At 36.1% G+C, this 18,538-nt stretch overlaps 1 non-coding gene across 1 annotated transcript; it reads right to left on the bottom strand.

Annotated features, from left to right (window-relative positions):
* Window positions 1-13,142: 13,142 nt before the first annotated feature.
* LOC127747240 (small nucleolar RNA R71) lies at window positions 13,143-13,250 on the bottom strand. Its single transcript, XR_008009042.1, has one exon. It is a non-coding gene; the product is annotated as a small nucleolar RNA R71 (small nucleolar RNA).
* Window positions 13,251-18,538: the final 5,288 nt, after the last annotated feature.

Here is an 18,538-nt window from a genome sequence, read left to right as displayed (position 1 = left end):
AATAATATAATAACATTAAAATCAAATAACATATTAAATTTGTTACATTAAAACTAAAAAATTATATATTTTACTTTTGGATTTAACAAAATATATTTTTAATAAATTATATATGATAAAAAAATATTTTTTAAAAGACATTAGTACACCAATTGTACGACCTAGAACTTTAGAAAAATCATATTTTTAGTTGATTCCAAATTTATTTATTTATTAGCGATTTTATTCTTAAAAATTATTTCATAAAAAATAATTAAATTAAATTTTGATAATTAAATAGAATTTTATGATAATTGGAGTTTAAATTAATTAAAATTTTTATATAATTTTTATTGCATATTTGGTATAATTGAAATTATAATTTTGGTAATTGAAAAATAAAAAAAAAATTGTATACTTTAATTTAAACAATTCTATTATGAATGAATTATGTTATTAATTTGAGTTCTTAGAAATGAATTTATTAAAAATGATTAGATTAATTTTTATAAATACTTTAAGTTTAAGTAAGTTAATATTTATGTACAATTTTTATTATAATTAGTTATTTTGTAAATTGAAATTAAAGTTTCGGTGATAGAAAAATAATGAAAAGTTATGTCATTTAATTTGAATAATTAATATTGAGTTTAAACTATATTTTATAAAGATGTGATTAATATACTTATTTCATGATTTAAATTAGAAATAATTAATTGAACTTAGCAATATGTTAATGAATAATATTCTTAAATATTTTAAATGGAGTATATTTGGTATTAAAATTACTCTATCCTCCAATTTTATCAAAATATTTATTCATATTTATCTTTATTCCTTTATAAAAATTCCTAATTTCTAACCTTAAATTCCCAAATTAAATTAGAAATCCTAATTCCCAATACCAAACCCTAGAACCCTCACCTCCACGGTACAGAATTGAAAGAAACTAGAGAAGAGGGAGACTGAGCCAGAAGAAGAGAAGGAGAGGGAGAAGGGCTTGGCATCGCTGGCTGGGTATTGCCGCCGTTCACTCAACGCCGCCGTTGCATCTTGCTTGCGCCGTCATTCAGGCTCATCGCCGTCCAGCCATCGCACCACCACGTAACCGTCATTGCCGAGTTGGAAGAGAGGAAGCACTGCAGCCGCTGAGTCTTGGGAGGGTAAAGTTCACGCGAAAAGAGAGAGCCCACGGGGAGAGGAAGGTCATTTGCGTCCCGTTGTACGCGTCGTCGTCCAAGGAGCGCCGCTGACCCGTCGCTGCTGCCAGGGCCCATCGCCATCACTATCGCAGGCATGAGAGGGGAAAATGAGCCGAACACGAGGAAGAGGAGGAATTCTCGTCACTGTTGTGTGCCCAGTCATCACTGCTGCTTCCAATCCCGCTGTTGATGCTGCCGCCACTATCACCATTGAAGCTCGCCGAATCTACTCATACTTCTGGTTTTTGGAATCTGACTAGAATGCCACTGCCACTGTTGGAGCTATCGTTGCTGTTGCTGTTGCTCTGGCCCTGCTCTGGCTCCACTCTGAACTATTACTGTCACTATTTTGCTAATGCTGAGACCTTTCACCATCACTGGAACAACCCAGAATCATCATGGTAGCTGCCAAGAGAGCGGAACGGGTGTTAGAACTGCCAACGGAGCTGCTGCCAGGTCAGTTTGGGGTTGCGACTGCTCCGTTCTGCTGTTACCATAAATTGTCGTTGCTGTGAACCTTGATTATTGTTGTTGATATTGTCGGGAATCAAGAGGCTGCTGTTGCGAGTTAAGAATAAAAAGAGGACTCTTGATGCGTTAACCTATAAGGGGTTCGACTTTCAGGTAGGGGTTTGTTTTAATAAGAAAATGTTTTGGGGCTTTGAATACCTCATAAGTTTTGTAGATTAATGTAAATGGATTAATGCCTGTGATGTGAATGATTTTTTGTTGAGATTGATATGTTGTGTTGTTATCGAATTGGTTGATTTCTGGATTTTTGGATGAAATGAATTGAATCTTTAGATTTCAATTTTCTTTGATTTAAATTGATAATGATTGGTCTTAAATGACGGATTTGAAAACGTTGACTTGAAACGTTGGTTTTGTTGAGTTGAAATTGAAAAGAGGGGACCCGTGATGGGTGGCAAACTCCAGTTTTTAGGGGAGGTGCTGTCGAAATTTTTCTAAGAATTTGGAGTTGATTTGGTTATGATTTCAAAAACCGAGTTTGATTTGAATTAATCGTCAAAAGAGATAAGACTTAAATGTTTTAAAGGATTTCAAAGAGGATCAGATTTTATGATTTGGTTGAATTATGATTTTTGCTTATTTGGTTTTTACAATAATGAGAAGAGATTTGGTTAACTAGCTAAGGACACTAAAAAGTAAATTAATTATGAATTCAAGGATTTGGGATAGGAGTGTGAGTTTGAAGGTTATGTTTAAGACTAAGAGTGATTGTGATGATGAATAGTAATTAAATATGATGATGAATGATGATGATAGGCGAGTTTAATAATATTGAGATTGAGAATGAGATTGAATATGAGATTGAGAGGAGATTGAATATGAGATTGAGAATGAGATCGATGACGAGTTTAATTATGGAGTTTTGAATGAATGTATGTCTATGATACCAGGGTAGTAGCAAGGGTCGTGGTTCGTCCCACTTGCTCCGGGTCATTGATTGAGAATTGGTAATAATGAAGAGTGATTATGAATGAATGTGTATTTGTGATACCTGGGTAGTAGCAAGGGTTGTGGTTCGTTCTGCTTGCTCCAGGTTAATATTTGAGATTTGATAACAATGATGATTGATTTTAAATTGAATGAATGTATGTTTTGAGATCCTGGGCAGTAGCAAGGGTTGTGTTCGTCCCACTTGTTCCAGGTCAGAGATTGTGGTGCTTGGATAGTAGCGGCAGTAGTGGTTATTCCACTCGCTCCAAGTTGAGTTTCTAAACACCCGCCTGGGTAGTAGCCGCAGTAGTGGTTATTCCACTGGCTCTGGGTTGAGCGGGTAGTAGCAAGGGGGTTGTAGCTCAAACCCACTTACTCCACAATGGGTGTTTCAGTCCATGGTTAGCTACCAGGACTTGTCGGGTTTGCTATATAACCGACAGATGATATCATCAGCCGTAGGGCAGGCATGCATCATTTGCATTTGTGTGTATTGTTTGGGTGTAAATCTTATTTGTGGGTTTGCCTAATTGAATAATTGCATCTATCTGCTAATTGACCTAATTGCTCTATATGTACTCTCTAATCGTGTATGTCTTGATTTGTCTTGTCTGTGTTTGACAACTGAGAGATCCCTCATGCTGGCGGTGGTGACACTAAGGATTGTACTTGATATTGATAATGATATGTTTGCTAAAAATTGAGTTTAATACTGAATAGTTATATGCTGATAGACTGTGGTAATGGAAAGAGATAGGCTGAACGGAGTGTTGGATAAAAGATTGAGAATGTATGTTGTAGCTATATCCGATTTCATATTTGAATGAGTAGGTTATTGGGTAGGAAGCCCTTTTGATATGCTTGTGGTCCTTTTCAATTATAAATAAACTAAAGAAGTTTCTTTACGGCTTTTCAAAGTAATACTTTCTATAAAGCATTTTTTTTCAAAAGGTTATTTCAAGGACAAACTACTTTTAAAAAGAAATTAATTCTATTTGCAAGTATTTCTTTGCTTTGATGGTATTCCCGTCCCTACTAAGGACGTGTGGTTTGTTCTTACCCCAATATCTTCTACCCTTTCAGTGACACAGGTTCAAAGACTCAATTGAAGTTGCGGGCGATTATTGACTTTACTTATGAGTTAAGTTACCTTCATAGAGTTTCCTCTCTTGTTGCTTAAAATTCTTATTTTATATAGAGGGATAGGTGTTGTATCTGAGCTTTGTTTTGATTTACTTATATAAGATTTATTATTATTAGTAATTATGTGATTATTACTACTTGGTGATCTGTGATATATGATTTTTAATGAGTTGAAAATAATTTTATGGCATTTTATTAAGGATCGAAACGTGATATCGAACTAAAGGCTCAATATTAAATAATTAATAAGGAAAACATGTTAGTAATGCCTTACTTTTGGTACGATCATGATGTTTTGGAAGTTGGGTCATTACATTATGGTATCAGAGCAATTCATTCTAATTAGAGCCTTGGAAATGGACTGACTATGCTTCATTGCATACTTTGAGTGTTTGCCATGTTATAGGTCTTGTCTGGATGACGAGAAATAGAGCTCTATGCACATGACTGCCTATTGATTAACGCTGTTAGCTTACCATTGCATATCTGCTGATGTTAAGTCTGGCCAACTTAATATTGATGGATTATGTGTACGGAGAAGTTAATGGGTTATCATAGACGAGATATGAGTAATAAATACCAAATATTACGGGGTTTGGAAAACGATAGAGGTTGCTTCTCGAGATTACTCAGTTATTTATCTTATTCTTTCATGGTTTGTCTTGAAATTCCTGTTTAAGATTTCTTTCTTGGAAAGTAAACTACTTATTCTCTGATCCTCTTCCTTGTGCACATGCATACTCGTTTGATGTTGACTGCATATGTCTGCTTACATTCCTTGGATATCTATCTTGTGTTGTTTAAACTCTTTTTCTTGACTCGTGCTCTTTGATGTGCTTTTAACTAGTTTGATGCATCAAAGTGATCGTGAAATCTTTGATATTTTCCTGTTGATTGAGTTATCTTTCTTTATGAGTTTTGTCTTCATTTAGATCTGTTAAAAACTTGCTTGGTTTGACGTGCCCATAAACACTATTTGAATTTCCTTGATTTAAGTTTCTTCCTCAAAATATGGTTTGATTTTCCTTTGTAGCACATCTTAATATTCTTGAATATTCTTGTGAGGTTGCGAATTCAAGTACTCTCAAAGTTTTGTTTTAAACCTTTCAGAGTAAGTTTTTGGTTTATTCTTGTGCAAAGTTGTCATTAACTTTTCATTCCTTTACTTGAGCTATGCATCTCTTTGCTGTGATTTGAACCCATTTTAGTACAACATAAATATTTCTTGAAGGTTTAATAAAATTGCTTTTAACTTGGGCTACATTCTTTTACCGTACACGTTGAAAATTTTGTATGCAGTTTAAACCTGTTTATTTGTAATGCATCCTATATCCCTTTTTTGGAGCAAAACTTTGTCTCAGGTTTCCTTCCAATCAGACCTCAGTTTCATGCATGCTTTATTTTGTCGGTACCAAAATACTTTTCAAAGTATTTGAGGAAATATAATTTTGCCCTTAGCCAAATTAATCTTTCCTTTTTCAAATTTTGCACAGTTTATTTCAACTTGAATTTATATTGGGATAAAGCCACGTTTATGCCTTTGTTATTCTCTTGAAGAATGTTTGTTGCTTAACTTTTCTTTTAGACTGTGAAGTGATTTTTCCGTAAGTTTTTTATTCTTTTATGAATAATGTATTCAGAAGTATTTTTAATCGTGCTCTTGAGTTCTGTGAGCTTTGTATTGGATTTGAGATATTCTTTTTTGTAAGCCTCATACTTCTTCGACTCAGCTTGAATTTGTTTCAAATTAATGCACTGTTTTTCTTCGCATTGATTCCATCAAATTTTCTTTATTCAAGAGTTATCATTGAAGTTACCAACTGAATCCTTTCCTGCAATCTTCATTCTTGTGCATCCTATTTGTTTGTAATTTTATTCATTCTTTCAAGTTCTTATGAGTACTGTCTTGATCACTTATCTTTCCTTCTAAAATCTTGTGTCCTGAGTAAACTCGAGATTTGTTTGTGTCACGTACGACCTTTAGATTTAACAAGCGATACGTTAGTTCTTAGGACACAGTTTTGGTGGATGCGGAAGGTGAAGCTTGTAAGTGTGTGATGCCACAGAATGTTGTAAAGCTTTGTTTTACACGAAAAAGTTTTGTTGATATTGGGCTTATGATTGGTAGTGAGTTGCGACATGATTGATGAGGTTGAGAACTTACGGATGAATTATTCGATAGAGTACAGTTGGGAGTTATGATGGTGAGCTATGTTAAAGCCCTCGATGTTGATGTAAAAACTCTCCGCTTAATGGATGTGAGTTCCAATCCTCTATTCTATTTTTCAAGTAAGAAAGTGCAACATCATTTGAACTAGCATTATCAACAGTGATAGAAAAAACCCGGGATATCCCCCAGCTCAAGAAATATCTCTCAATCTTCCTACCAACTGTTTCTCCCTTGTGATTCTTGATAGCACAAAAATTCAAGATTCTTTTTTGTAGTTTCCAATTAGCATTAATGTAATGAGCAGTAAGGCAAAGATAGTTCAAGTTTTGCACAGATGACCAACAATCAGTTGTCAAATGATGCGTGAGCATCTTTCCTATCTTTTTCTAGTGAATTTGCATTTAAATTGTTAAGTTTAATCAATAATTAATTATCTTTTAGCCACTATGGATGCTACTTTGAGTCTTGTGCAATTCTGTTTATTTTAGGTAGCATTTTGCTGGATTTGATGGAGAGGAAGCTTGCACAAATGGAAGAAGCACAAAAATTAAAGGAGATGATCAGCGAGGAGCGACGCGTGCGCGTACCTGACGTGTGCGCGTGATTTGGAGATTTGCGCAGCGACGCGTGCGCGTACCTGACGCGTACGCGTGACACGCGAAGAAGACCATCGACGCGTACGCGTGACTGACGCGTACACATGACATGCGCCATGTGCAGAAAACGCAGAAAACGCTGGGGGCAATTTATGGGCCCCATTTTGGCACTCAAGTAAGGCACAGCTCTTTGCCAAGTTAGGCGTGGATCCAGTGAAGCAAGTGGTCCCCATCCATAAATTGAAGACTTGCTGATTGTTATAATTAATTTTGATTTAAATTCAAATTTGATTTTAAAATAGGAAAAAATATTATTTTAATTTTAGAAATTAGATTTTAAATCAATTAGGATTAAATATAAAAGGAAAAAGAAACTTCCCTAAGGAGATTTTCCATTAGTTAACTTTTCATTCCACCTCAGCCCAATTTACAATCCTATTTTTCGTCTCCGAACCATGAGCAACTAAACTTCCACTGTTAAGGTTAGAAGCTCTGTCTATTGTATGGATTAATTCTATTATTTTTCTATTTTAATTCATGTACTGATTTATAATTTAAGAATTATTTTCATTCTGTATCTTATGAATTTGGGTGGAACGGAAGTATGACCCTCTTTCTAATAGAGTTCTTGTATAACTTGGAAAAGCTCTTTACTTGAATAACAGCTTGAAAACAGTTTCTTCTAAATTCTAATTATCTGGACTTAATAGGATACGTGACATATAATCCTCTTATATTTAGGTAATTAGGATTTTTGTGGCATATAAACTAGAATTTGATCTTTACCATCTAATTGGAATTAATTGACCAAGGAATTGGCAATTGATGAAAGTTAGAGGAGACTAGGAAGGTCTAAGGAATTAGGGTCTAGTCACATATAGTTTTCCATGAATTAAATCTTGCATGATTAAAATAGTTAGTAAGAAAAGTCAATCCAGAAAATAGATAACTTGGAAACCTTAACTGCCTTCTTCATATTGTTTCTCCAAACTTATTTACTGCTTGCTTTCTGATATTCTCTTAGTTATTGTTTAATGCTTTTGAACAATTAAACACTATTTTCTGCTTTCCTAACTAAGTAAATTAATCAACCATCGTTGCTTAGTCCATCAATCTTCGTGGGATCGACCCTCACTCACCTGAGGTATTACTTGGTACAACCCGGTGCACTTGCCGGTTAGTTTGTGGTTGTAAATTCTGCACCAAGTTTTTTGCGCCATTGCCGGGGATTGACTGTGATTGACAACTATTGGTTGTTTGATTTCTTAGATTAGGCGTTTTTGCTTTAATTTTGTTTAACTTATTTCTCTAAAAAAAACAAAAAATTTGATTTATTTAATTTTTTTCTTTTCTCTTAATTTCTGGAATTAAGTTTGGTGTCCTTTTAGTTGTTTTATTCTTCCTAGTTATTTTATTTATTGAGTTTAAATTTCCTTTATGTTCTTTCTGCTTTGCTTGCCTATATACCACATGGTGCGTTTAATTTTGTTTGGTGTTTTGTGCTAAGGAAAAATAATGGAGAGAGATCACATGGGTTACTACTCACACCCAGGGAGTGATTCTTATTATTGTGGATGGAGGAACTACCCAAATCTTGGTTGGTAAAGTCAAAACCAAAGAAACTTCAATGCTCCATGTTCCAACTATCAAGAACCACCATCTCCATATTCATGTCAAGAGCCACCACCTCTCTATCCATATCAAGAACCATCATCTTTCTACTCATATCAAGAGCCACCATTTCCCTATTCATACCAAGAACCCTCCTCTTTTTACTCTTATCAAGAATCATCATCTCCTTCTTATTCATATCTAGAGCCACCATCTTCTTATTCATATCAAGTACCATCAAATCTTGAGCTTCTCATGAAAGAATTCATACATGATATAAAGACGAGTGTCAAAAATGTAGAGAAATATGTGCAGTCGATTATCAAGAACCAGGAAGAGGAACAAGCAAATTCCTACCCAAGAGATACAATGCAATATCCTATGGAAGAAAATGAGAAAATCAATCAAAGGAGTTTATACTCCAGTGAATTAGAGAACTTTCCACCCTCACATATGGAAGAAGAGGAAGATGCAAAAACAAAGGAGGAAGATACACCAACAAAGGAGGAGGATGCAACAACAAAAAAGAAAGATGCACAAACAAAGGAGGTTGTAAAGGATGAAAATAATTATGGGAATTTACACTCCAATGAAGCAGAGAGTGGCATAGAGGGTGAGTTTATTGAACCACCAATTCAAGAAGTTCTTGATGAAGGGTACACTCTAATCAAGCTAATCACAATAAAAGAAAGCTTGTTAGGAGGAATTTATATCAGGGGGCACTAATCTTCACCTCTCCCCCCTTAGAGTCATCTCTTTTAACCAACTGGAAGGAGAGGAAGAAAATTCAACAATCAATGTCAAGCTAGTGACATTAAAGAAGAGCTTGTCGGGAGGCAACCCGATAATTTTGTATCCTTAGTTATTTTCCGTATTAGTAGTTTTCTTATTTATTTGATTTTTATTGAGTTTGTACTGTTTTTCTTTTGTTTTACGTGTGTTCTGATCATGCAGCTATTTTAGAACAAGAACCGAATAATTTAAAATAAAAAAAAGAGAGAGAGAAGAGAGAATAGGCCGTCAGTTGCGCTGGAGTTGTGCAGGAACCATGCATTGCGCATAAGCTCACCCACGCGTACGCGTCCCTCTGGTTTTCAGACCACCAGTGCGCGTGCCTGACGCGCAAGTGTGCTATGAAAAATCAACGTAAATGGGTGCATGGCCGAAAGTTAAGCTGGTCTCGTGCTGGTGCTATTGATGAGCGGATAATTTATACGCTTTTTGGCATTGTTTTTATATAGTTTATAGTATGATTTAGATACTTTTTAGTATATTTTTATTAGTTTTTAAGCAAAATTCACATTTCTGGACTTTACTATGAGTTTGTGTGTTTTTCTTTGATTTTAGGTATTTTCTGGCTAAAATTGAGGGACCTGAGCAAAAATCTTATTCAGAGGCTGACAAAGGACTGCAGATGCTGTTGGATTCTGATCTCCTTGCACTCGAAATAGAATTTTTGGAGCTACAGAAGTCTAAAGGGTGCACTCTCAACTGCGTTAGAAATTAGACATCCAAGGCTTTCCAGAAATATATAATAGTCCATACTTTACCCGAGTTTAGATGACGTAAACTGGCGTTTAACGCCAGCTTTCTGCCCTATTCTGGGGTTAAACGCCAGAAACAAGTTGTAAAGCAGAGTTAAATGCCAGAAACAAGTTACAAACTGGCGTTTAACTCCAAGGAAGACATCTACACATGAAAGCTTCAATGCTCAGCCTAAGCACACACCAAGTGGGCCCGGAAGTGAATTTCTGCATTATTTACTCATTTCTGTAACCCTAGTAACTAGTTTAGTATAAATAGAACTTTTTACTATTGTATTAGACATCTTTGATCAGTTTTATGCTATCTTAGGCATTGGGAGCTGGCCTCACGGCCATGCCTGGACCTTCATCACTTATGTATTTTCAACGGTGGAGTTTTTACACACCATAGATTAAGGTGTGGAGCTCTGCTGTTCCTCGGGTATTAATGCAAAGTACTGTTGTTCTTCTATTCAATTCATGCTTATTCTTATTCTAAGATATTCATTCGCACTTCAACCTGATGAATGTGATGATCCGTGACACTCATTACCATTTTCACTTATGAACGCGTGCCGGACAAACACTTCCGTTCTACCTGCGAAAGCTAGAGTGTGTATCTCTTGGATTCCTGGTCCACGATGCATGGTTGCCTCTCCTGACAACAGAGCCTTCCATTCCGCGAGATCAGAGCCTTCGTGGTATAAGCTAGAATCAATTGGCAGCATTCTTGAGATCCGGAAAGTCTAAACCTTGTCTGTGGTATTCCGAGTAAGATCTGGGATGGGATGACTGTGACGAGCTTCAAACTTGCGACTGTAGGGCGTGGTGACAGATGCAAAAGGATAGTAAATCCTATTCCTACATGATCGAGAACCAACAGTTGATTAGCCATGCAGAAAACCGTAGAGGACCATTTTCATTGAGAGGACGGGAAGTAGCCATTGACAACAGTGATGCCCAACATACAGCTTGCCATAGAAAGGAGTATGAAGGATTGGATGAAGGCAGTAGGAAAGCAGAGATTTAGAAGGAACAACGCATCTCCATACGCTTATCTGAAATTCCCACCAATGAATTACATAAGTATCTCTATTTTTATTTTATGTTTATTTATCTTTTAAATTATTAAAACTCCATAACCATTTGAATCCGCCTGACTGAAATTTACAAGATGACCATAGCTTGCTTCAAGCCGACAATCTCCGTGGGATCGACCCTTACTCACGTAAGGTTTATTACTTGGACGACCCAGTGCACTTGCTCGTTAGTTGTGCGAAGTTATGACAAAGAGTTGAGATTACAATTGTGCGTACCAAGTTGTTAGCACCATTGAGATCACATTTTCGTGCACCAAGTTTTTGGCGCCGTTGCCGGGGACTGTTCGAGTTTGGACAACTGACGATTCATCTTGTTGCTTAGATTAGGTAATTTTTATTTTATTTTCAAAAATTTTTCAAAAATCTTTCAAAAATTTTTCTTCATTTTCGTTTTTCCAAAATTTATTTTCGAAAAATCCAAAAAAATTATAAAATCATAAAATCAAAATATTTTTGTGTTTCTTGTTTGAGTCTAGAGTCAAGTTTTAAGTTTGGTGTCAATTGCATTTTTTATTTTTCTAAAAAAATTTTTGAAAACTCATGCATGGTGTTCTTCATGATCTTCAAGTTGTTCTTGGTAAGTCTTCTTGTTTGATCTTCATATTTTTTTGTTTTGTGTCTTTTGTTGTTTTTCACATGCATTTTTGAATTCAGTGTCTAAACATGAAAAATCTCTAAGTTTAGTGTCTTGCATGTTTTTCTTTTCTTGAAAATTTTTCAAAAATAAGTCTTAATGTTCATCTTGATCTTCAAAGTGTTATTGGTGTTCATCTTGACATTCATAGTGTTCTTGCATGCATCATTTGTTTTAATCCAAAATTTTTATGTGTTGAGTCATTTTGTGGTTTTTCTCTCTCCTCATTAAATTCAAAAAATCAAAAAAATATTTTTTCCTTATTTTACTCATAATTTTTGAAATCTTTGGGTTGACTTAGTCAAAATTTTTTAAAATAAGTTGTTTCTTGTTAGTCAAGTCAAGATTTCATTTTTAAAAATTTTATCTTTTCAAATCTTTTTCAAAAATCAAACTTTTTTCATTTTTTCTTATTATTTTCGAAAATTTTAAAAATTGATTTCAAAATCTTTTTCTTAATTTTATTTCATAATTTTTGAAAACTTTACTAACAATTAATGTGATTGATTAAAAAATTTGAAGTTTGTTACTTTCTTGTTAAGAAAGGTTCAATCTTTAAATTCTAGAATCATATCTTTTAGTTTTTTGTTAGTCAAGTAATAAATTTTACTTTTAAAATCAAATCTTTTTAATTTCTTTTTCAAATCTTTTTCAAAATAAATTTTAATCATATCTTTTTCAATCATATCTTTTTCAAAATCAATTTCAAAATCTTTTCTAACTTCTTATCTTTTCAAAATTGATTTTCAAATCTTTTTCAACTAACTAATTGACTTTTTTGTTTGTTTTAAAATTCTTATCTTTTTCAAAACCACCTACCTACTTTTCTCTCTTTAATTTTCAAAAATCACCTTCCTCTTTTTCAAAATTCTTTTTAATTAACTAATTGTTTTAAATTTTAAATTTTCTTCTCTTAATTTTCGAATTTTAACTAATAATTAAAATAAAAATAAAAATATTTTTCTTCTTTTTTAGTTAATATTCGAATTCTCTCTATCTCTCATCTTTTTCTATTTATTTATTCATTTACTAACACTTCTCTTTATCTCAAAATTCGAACCCTCTCTTCTCCTATGTGTTCGAATTTTTCTCTCCTCCTTCTTCTATTCTTTTCTTCTACTCACATAAAGGAATCTCTATACTGTGACATAGATGATTCCTCTTCCTTTTCTATCCTCTTCTTTTTCATATGAGCAGGAGTAAGGACAAGGACATTCTTGTTGAAGCAGATCCTGAACATGAACAAACTCTGAAGAAGAAGAAGCTAAGAGAAGCTAAAGCACAACAATCCAGAGAAAACCTTACAGAGAATCTCGAAAAAGAAAGAGACATGGCCAAACCCAACAACAATGCAAGGAAGATGCTTGGTGACTTTACTGCACCAAATTCCAACTTACATGGAAGAAGCATCTCAATCCCTGCCATTGGAGCAAACGATTTTGAGCTAAAGCCTCAATTAATTTCTCTGATGGAACAGAATTGCAAGTTTTATGGACTTCCATCAGAAGATCCTTTTCAGTTCTTAACTGAATTCTTGCAGATCTGTGATACTGTTAAGACCAATGGGGTTGATCCCGAGGTCTACAGGCTTATGCTTTTCCCTTTTGCTGTAAGAGACAGAGCTAGAACATGGTTGGACTCTCAACCTAGAGATAGCCTGAACTCTTGGGATAAGCTGGTCACAGCTTTCTTAGCCAAGTTCTTTCCTCCTCAAAAGCTGAGCAAGCTTAGAGTGGATGTTCAAACCTTCAGACAGAAAGAAGGTGAATCCCTCTATGAAGCTTGGGAAAGATACAAGCAACTAACCAAAAAGTGTCCTTCTGACATGCTTTTAGAATAGACCATCCTGGATATATTCTATGATGGTCTGTCTGAATTGTCTAAGATGTCATTGGACCATTCTGCAGGTGGATCTATTCACCTGAAGAAAACACATGTAGAAGCTCAGGAACTCACTGACATGGTTGCAAATAACCAGTTCATGTACACTTCTGAAAGGAATCCTGTGAGTAATGGGATGCCTCAGAGGAAGGGAGTTCTTGAAATTGATGCTTTGAATGCCATATTGGCTCAGAACAAAATGTTGACTTAGCAAGTCAATATGATTTCTCAGAGTCTGAATGGATTGCAAAATGCATCCAACAGTACTAAAGAAGCATCTTCTGAAGAAGAAGCTTATGATCCTGAGAACCCTGCTATGGAAAGAGCTGAATTACATGGGTGAAACCTATGGAAACACCTATAATCCCTCATGGAGAAATCATCCAAATTTCTCATGGAAGGATCAACAAAAGCCCCAACAAGGCTTTAATAATGGTGGAAGAAATAGGTTTAGCAATAGCAAGCCTTTTCCATCATCCTCTCAATAACAGACTGAGAATTCTGAGCAGAGTCCCTCTAGCTTAGCAAACATAGTCTCTAATCTATCTAAGGTCACTCTAAGTTTCATGAATGAAACAAGGTCCTCCATTAGGAATTTGGAGGCACAAGTGGGCCAGTTGAGTAAAAGAGTCACTGAAACTCCTCCTAGTACTCTCTCAAGCAATACAGAAGAGAACCCAAAAAGAGAGTGCAAAGCCATAACCTTACTTGGTGTGGTCGAATGCACAGAGGAGGAGGAGGACATAAATCCCAGTGAGGAAGACCTCTTGGGACGTCCTCTGGACAAAAAGGAGTTCCCAATTGAGGAACCTAAGGAATCTGAGGCTCACCTAGAGACCATAGAGATTCTATTGAACCTCCTTTTACCATTCATGAGCTCTGATGACTATTCATCTTCTGAAGAAGATGAAGACATTGTTGAAGGGCAAGTTGCCCAGTATTTAGGAACAATCATGAAGCTGAATGCCAAGCTATTTGGTAATGAGACTTGGGCGGATGAGCCTCCATTGGTCATTAATGAACTGAATACCTGGGTTCAGCACACTTTACCTCAAAAGAAACAAGATCCTGGTAAATTCTTAATTCCTTGTACCATAGGCATCATGACCTTTAAGAAGGCTCTGTGTGACCTGGGGTCAGGCATAAACTTAACACCACTCTCTGTAATGGAGAAACTTGGAATCTTTGAGGTACAGGCTGCCAAATCTCTCATTAGAGATGGCAGACAAATCCATGAAAAAGACTTATGGACAGGTAGAGGACATGCTTGTAAAGGTCAAAGGCCTTTACATCCCTGCTGATTTCATAATCCTAGACACTAGAAAGGATGAGGATGATTCCATCATCCTTGGAAGACCCTTCCTAGCCACAGCAAAGGCTGTGATTGATGTGGACAGAGGAGAGTTGGTCCTTCAACTGAATGAGGACTACCTTGTGTTTAAAACTCAAGGATCTCCCTCTATAACCATAGAGAGGAAGCAAGAAAAGCTTCTCTCAATGCAGAGTCAAATAAAGCCCCCACAGTCAAACTCTAAGTTTGGTGTTGGGAGGCCACAACCAAACTCTAAGTTTGGTGTTGAACCCCCACATTAAACTCTAAGTTTGGTGTTGGGAGGTTCCAACAATGCTCTGAATATCTGTGAAGCTCCATGAGAGCTCACTGTCAAGCTATTGACATTAAAGAAGTGCTTATTGGGAGGCAACCCAATTTTATTTATCTATGTTATTTTCCTTTTTTTAGGTTGATAATCATGTGGAATCACAAAAACAACTACAAAAATTAAAGAAAAATAAAAATAGTATTAAAAATAGCACACCCTAGAGGAGAAACTTACTGGCATTTAAATGCGAGTAAGGGTAGCAGAATGGGCGTTTAACGCCCAGTCTGACACCATTCTGGGCGTTAAATGCCAGAAACAAGCACCAGACTGGCGTTAAACACCAGAAAGAAGCAATAATCTGGCGTTAAATGCCAGAAACAGGTTGCAGCCTGGCATTTAACGCCAGGAAAGGAATAAAAGCTGGCATTTAACGCCAGAAATAAGCAGCAATCTGGCGTTAAACACCAGGATTGCACTATAAGGGCGTTTACACGCCTAATAGGAGCAGGGATGATAAATCCTTGACCCCTCAGGATATGTGGACCCCACAGGATCCCCACCTACCCCACCTCTCTCTCTCTCCCGCTCACACATCTCTATAACACTCTACCCAAAACACCACTCACCTATCAAATCCTATTCTCTTCACCAATCACCTCCATCCCTCTTCCCCCAAAACCCCACATACCTCACCTTTCAAATTCAAAACACTTTTCCCTCCCAACCCAACCTTAATGACCGAAACCTAACCCTCCCCTCACCCCTATATAAACCCCCCACTACTCCTTCATATTCACACAACACAAACACCTGTCCCCCCTCTTGGCCGAACCACCTATAACCCTCCATCTCCTTTATTTTCTTCTTCTTCCCCTTCTTTTTTTCTTTTTTTGCTCGAGGACGAGCAAACCTTTTAAGTTTGGTGTGGTAAAAGCGTTACTTTTTGTTTTTCCATAACCATTTATGGCACCTAAGGCCAGAGAAACCTCTAGAAAGTGGAAAGGGAAGGCAAAAGCTTCCACCTCCGAGTCATGGGAGATGGAAAGATTCATCTCAAAGGTCCATCAAGACCACTTCTATGAAGTTGTCGCCAAGAAAAAGGTGATCCCTATGCAATTCAGCTGGAATTGTCATAGAGGAAGACATCCTCATTGAAGAGGACAAGCCCATCACCAAAAAGAGGATGGAGCAAACAAGAGAGTCCACTCATGGACCTCAACAAGAGCATGAGGAAATTCCTCATGAAATCCCTGAGATGCCTCAAGGGATACATTTTCCTCCACACAACTATTGGGAGCAACTAAGGATAGGAGCACCAAAAGCACTAAGGATGGAGCAACAAAGGCAAGGAAGAGACATTGAGGAGCTCAAGAGCACCATTGGTTCTTCAAGAGGAAGACGCCACCCTCACTAAGGTGGACTCATTCCTCAATCTCCTTGTCTATTTATTTTTCTATTTTCGATTTTAATGCTTTATGTTTGTCTATGTTTGTGTCTTTATTACATGATCATTAGTGTCTAGTGTCTATGTCTTAAAGCTATGAATAACTCCATGAATCCTTCACCTCTCTTAAATGAAAAATGTGCTTAATTACAAAAGAACAAGAAGTACTTGGATTTCAAATTTTATCTTGAAAATTAGTTTAATTATTTTGATGTGGTGGCAATACTTTTTATTTTTCTGAATGAATGCTTGAACAGTGCATATTTTTTATAGTGAAGTTTATGAATGTTAAAATTGTTGGCTCTTGAAAGAATGATAAACAAAGAGAAATGTTATTGATAATATGAAAAATCATGAAATTGATTCTTGAAGCAAGAAAAAGCAGTGAAGAAGCAAAAAGAAAAAATAGCGAAAAAAAAGTGGCGAAAAAAAAGAAAGAAAGAAAAAGAAAAAGCAAGCAGAAAAAGCTAATAGCCCTTTAAACCAAAAGGTAAGGGTAAAAAGGATCCAAGGCTTTGAGCATTAATGGATAGGAGGACCCAAGGAAATAAAATCCAGGCCTAAGCGGCTAAATCAAGCTGTCCCTAACCATGTGCTTGTGTCATGAAGGTCCAAGTGAAAAGCTTGAGACTGAGTGGTTAAAGTCATGATCCAAAGCAAAAAGAGTGTGCTTAAGAAATCTGGACACCTCTAATTGGGGACTTTAGCAAAGCTGAGTCACAATCTAAAAAGGTTCACCCAGTTATGTGTCTGTGGCATTTATGTATCCGGTGGTAATACTGGAAAACAAAGTGCTTAGGGCCACGGCCAAGACTCATAAAGTAACTGTGTTCAAGAATCAACATACTGAACTAGGAAAATCAATAACACTATCTAAAATTCTGAGTTCCTATAGATGCCAATCATTCTGAATTTCAAAGGATAAAGTGAGATGCCAAAACTGTTCAGAAGCAACAAAGCTACTAGCCCCGCTCATCTAATTGAGACTAAGTTTCATTGATATTGTGAGATTCATTGTATATTCTCTTCTTTTTATCCTATTTTTTTTCAGTTGCTTGGGGACAAGCAACAATTTAAGTTTGGTGTTGTGATGAGCGGATAATTTATACGCTTTTTGGCATTATTTTTATATAGTTTTTAGTATGATTTAGATACTTTTTAGTATTTTTTATTAGTTTTTAAGCAAAATTCACATTTCTGAAATTTACTATGAGTTTGTGTGTTTTTCTATGATTTTAGGTATTTCCTAGCTGAAATTGAGGGACCTGAGCAAAAATCTGATTCAGAGGCTGACAAAGAACTACAGATGCTGTTGGATTCTGACCTCCCTGCACTCAAAATGGAATTTTTGGAGCTACATAAGTCCAAATAGTGTGCTCTCAAATGCGTTGAAAAGTAGACATCCAGGGCTTTCTAGCAACAGATAATAGTCCATACTTTGCCTGTGTTTAGATGATGCAAACTGGCATTTAACTCCAGCTTTCTGCCCTATTCTGGTGTTAAACGCCAAAAACAAGTTGCAAAGCAGAGTTAAATGCCAGAAACAAGTTACAAATTGGCGTTTAACTCCAAGGAAGATCTCTACACGTGAAGGTTTCAATGCTCAGTCCAAGCACACACCAAGTGGGTCCAGAAGTGGATTTCTGCATCATTTACTCATTTCTGTAACCCTAGTAACTAGTTTAGTATAAATAGAACTTTTTACTATTGTATTAGACATCTTTAATCAGTTTTATGCTATCTTAGACATTGGGAGCTGGCCTCACGGCCATGCCTGGACCTTCATCACTTATGTATTTTCAACGGTGGAGTTTCTACACACCATATATTAAGGTGTGGAGCTCTGCTGTTCATCGAGTATTAATGCAAAGTACTATTGTTCTTCTATTCAATTCATGCTTATTCTTATTCTAAGATATTCATTCGCACTTCAACCTGATGAATGTGATGATTCGTGACACTCATTACCATTCTCACTTATGAACGCGTGCCTGAAAAACACTTCTGTTCTACCTGCGAAAGCTAGAGTGTGTATCTCTTGGATTCCTGGTCCAGACACATGGTTGCCTCTCCTGACAACAGAGCCTTCAATTCCGTGAGATCAGAGTCTTTGTGGTATAAGCTAGAATCAATTGACAGCATTCTTGAGATCCGAAAAGTCTAAACCTTGTCTGTGGTATTCCGAGTAGGATC

Source organism: Arachis duranensis, chromosome 4 (genome assembly GCF_000817695.3).
Source record: "Arachis duranensis cultivar V14167 chromosome 4, aradu.V14167.gnm2.J7QH, whole genome shotgun sequence".
Lineage (NCBI taxonomy): Eukaryota > Viridiplantae > Streptophyta > Magnoliopsida > Fabales > Fabaceae > Arachis > Arachis duranensis.
The sequence above is the reverse complement of the archived record's forward strand: the minus strand, read 5'-3'. Positions and strand labels throughout refer to the sequence as shown.